The following is a 4,023-nucleotide window of genomic DNA, read 5'->3' on the forward strand; positions in this document are numbered from 1 at the left end:
CTGGCGACTCTGCTGGGGACTCTAGAGAGGTTGACCTGTGCTGGTCCATCTTCCCTAAGCGAGTCTCTCCTAGCGCTCTCTAGGTTAGGGTTTTGGTTGCTGTTGGCTGTTATCTATTGCATTCATTTGTATATATGTGCATTTATTGTTTGCATTTATGTTTGCACTTATGTTTGCATTCATTCACATTCATTATTCATCTGGCTGGTTGTCTGTTTCTCTCTGTTGGGGTGGGAGTTACATGAGGTAAAAGGCCCAATACCCAGGCCATGAGTGAAATCTAGGATACTTAGGAATAGAGTGATTCATGGGAAGCGGGTGGTATTGCGCCACTTAGCGGAACATTGATATCACGAGCAGTTCAGACCCTGGTGGGATATTATCGTTACATACTTCGGGTGTGTATATGATGATGTTCTGCGAAAGGTTATTTATGCTGCGTTTCTCTCGACCTTACCCTGGCCTAGATGACACCCGTGAGTGGGGAGGGAATGATCATTATTACAGGTACAGTTGGTGACTTGTTGGTGACTTGTTGGTGACTTGTGATCCTGTTGGTGACTATTGGTTCAGAGGTTGGGGGTCTCAGATGACTTTGGATTTCAGATGAATTTGTGGTTCCGAGTTCAAGCCGAAGCTTTGATCCTGTGTTCCGAGAGACACAGCCAACCAGTCCAGTCTGCATCATTTGCATCATAGCATATTTATTTTTCAAAAGAGACGCAATAAAAAAAAAAAGAGAAAAGGAAAGAAAAAAAAAGGGGCTAATCCCTGCATGCATATCATTTCTCAGGTACATTCCAGAGCTTGTTCACTGATAGAGATGGCAACAGTCCCAGAGTTGAAGCGGAAGACTTGTTCCTACAGCTTTCACCGTGAACCTTTGACGTCTCTGATTGAGTTGAGCAACCTTATGGCCAGTGGTAACCAGAAGGGGTTTGTTGACCAGTATGGAGATATTCTGACACTGTTGAAGATGGTAGTCGATTCGGTACCGTTGCAGACTCTTCTACAGTTCTACGACCCAGAGCTTCATTATTTCACCTTTCAAGATTATCAGTTGGCGCCTACTCTTGAGGAGTATTCCATTCTGCTGAGTGTCCCGGTCCGGTATCAGGTTCCTTTCTTGGATGTGCCCAAGGAGGTTGATTTCAGAGTTGTTGCCAGAGCTCTCCATTTGGGTATCAAGGAAGTCAGTGATAGTTGGAAGTCCAGTGGGGATGTTGTAGGCTTGCCTTTGAAGTTTCTGTTGAGGGTAGCTAGAGAAGAAGCAGAGAAGGGAAGTTGGGAAGCCTTTCATGCTCAGTTGGCCGTCATGATCTATGGGATCGTCCTGTTTCCGAGTATGCCCAATTTTGTTGACTATGCTGCAGTCAGTATTTTCATTGGAGGAAATCCAGTTCCTACTCTATTAGCTGACACTTACTATGCTATTCACAGTAGGCATGGTAAGGGTGGGGCTATCAGGTGTTGTCTCCCGCTTTTGCTCAGATGGTTCTTGTCTCTTCTGCCAGTCAGTGGACCTTTTGTGGATGCTCAGAGCACGCATAAGTGGACTCAGAGGGTTATGTCTCTTACCTCCTATGATATCAGATGGCAATCTTACCGGATGGATGTGCGTAACGTCATTATGAGCTGTGGAGGATTCCGTAATGTGCCACTCGTAGGGACTAGGGGTTGCATCAATTACAACCCGGTTCTTTCTCTTCGCCAGTTGGGGTTTGTGATGAAGGGAAGACCACTTGAGGCTGAGGTAGCTGAAAGTGTGTGTTTTGAGAAGCAGAGTGACCCGGATAGATTGGAGCAGATAGGGAAAGATTGGAAGTCTATTGGTGTGAAGGATGGATCTGTCTTAGGGAAGAAGTTTGCCGTTGCTATGCCTGATTACACTGATTGGGTCAAGGAGAGAGTAGAAACTTTGTTGTTACCCTACAATAGGATGGAGCCGTTGCAGGAGCAACCACCTTTGATCCTTGCTGAGAGTGTGCCTGCGGAGCACTACAAGCAAGCCTTGATGGAGAATCGCCGTTTGAGAGAGAAGGAGCAAGATACCCAGATGGAGCTGTATAAGGCCAAAGCTGATAGGTTGAATTTGGCTCATCAACTCAGAGGAGTGCGAGAAGAGGATGCTAACAGACTGAGAAGCAAGAAGAGATCCTACGAGGAGGTGGAGAGCATGTTAGATGCAGAACACCGGGAGTGCTTGAGGTTGCAGAGGGTTGAGGCCAGCTATCAGAAGAAGATCAGAGACTTGGAGAAGCAACTCAGAGATAAAGACATCCAGTTGAAGAAGGAAGTAGACTTGAGACAGGCATCAGAGAACCACCTTGAAGGAGAAGTGGTAGAGCTTAGGCGACAACTGAAGGAGAAGATCACTCTTTTGCCAGAATGTTCAGAATGTGACCTGTTGATAGACCAGTGTCAGTACTTGAAGACTCTCATTCCGGGAGGCCATTTGTCTTAGCTTGTATCTTTGATATGTATGTTGAGAATCACCTCCAGGCTTGTTGGATGGGATTCATTGTTGTACTCCGATTGTTTGGATTTTCTTTGTCGACTTTGTTGTATGATCCTGTTACTCATATAGATGAGGTTGTTGGTTTCACATTGTACTCATCACTCTTGTGTATGTCGTTTCTGTGCTTCTATGTTGTTCTTGCTGCAGGTTGCCATCTTTTGAGGATGACTCAGGCTCTTTGAATGCCTGAGGAATGAACATATCATGTGCATCATACGCATCATTAGCACCATACTCATATAATTCTGCATAACAGGTGTTCTTGGTCGTGACTTCTCACTCTTGGTTCCTGTTCAGGCAGGATAGCTGATCAACGTCCGCACCGCTACTCAACAAGACTGAATCAACAGAGAGGTATGGATCAAGTTCAAGCTGAGTTGGCTGAGATGAAGGCTAACATGGCCCAGTTTATGAATATGATGCAAGGGGTTGCACAAGGTCAAGAAGAACTTCGAGCCATGGTTCAGAGACAAGAGGCTGCAATTCCACCGGTCAACCATGCTCCGCCAGAGGGAGGCCCGGTCAATGATAATAATGTTGCTGCTGCTGTACCCATCAACAACTATGCTACAGGTGATGAGTTGGGGGGTATTCGAATCAACGGTCAACCTATTGTTCCAGATGCCGCTAATGCCAGAGCAGTCCGTGCCCCGGCCCGTAATCCTGTTCCGATTGTTGACAGACAAGAGGATATGTTCACTCTGCTCAGTGAAGACGAAGACGTTCTGGGAAGGGTTGATGAGAGGGATCGTAAAGTTGATGCCCTTGCTGAGAAAATTAGAGCTATGGAATGTCAGAATTCTCTCGGTTTCGATGTTACCAATATGGGGTTGGTGGAAGGTTTGAGAATCCCTTACAAGTTCAAAGCACCGTCCTTCGATAAATACAACGGTACTTCTTGCCCTCGCACCCATGTGCAGGCTTATTATCGAAAAATCTCTGCGTATACCGATGATGAAAAGATGTGGATGTATTTTTTCCAAGATAGTCTATCTGGGGCTTCTTTGGACTGGTACATGGAATTGAAGAGAGATTCTATCCGCTGTTGGAGGGATCTGGGTGAGGCCTTTTTGAGGCAATACAAACACAACATGGACATGGCACCGAGCCGGACTCAGCTGCAGAGTCTTTGTCAGAAATCCAATGAGAGCTTCAAGGAGTACGCCCAGAGGTGGCGTGAACTGGCTGCTAGAGTTCAACCCCCTATGCTGGAGAGGGAGTTGACAGATATGTTTATCGGTACTCTTCAGGGTGTGTTTATGGACCGGATGGGGAGCTGCCCATTCGGTAGTTTTTCTGATGTTGTCATTTGTGGAGAGAGGACTGAGAGTTTGATTAAAACTGGGAAGATCCAAGATGCTGGTTCCTCTTCTTCTAAGAAGCCATTTGCTGGGGCACCTCGTCGAAGAGAGGGTGAAACTAATGCTGTTCAACACCGCAGAGATCAGAACAGAATTGAATACCGTCAAGCTGCTGCAGTGACCATTCCGGCACCTCAACCTCGT

Source organism: Lathyrus oleraceus, chromosome 7 (genome assembly GCF_024323335.1).
Source record: "Lathyrus oleraceus cultivar Zhongwan6 chromosome 7, CAAS_Psat_ZW6_1.0, whole genome shotgun sequence".
NCBI classification, from domain to species: domain Eukaryota; kingdom Viridiplantae; phylum Streptophyta; class Magnoliopsida; order Fabales; family Fabaceae; genus Lathyrus; species Lathyrus oleraceus.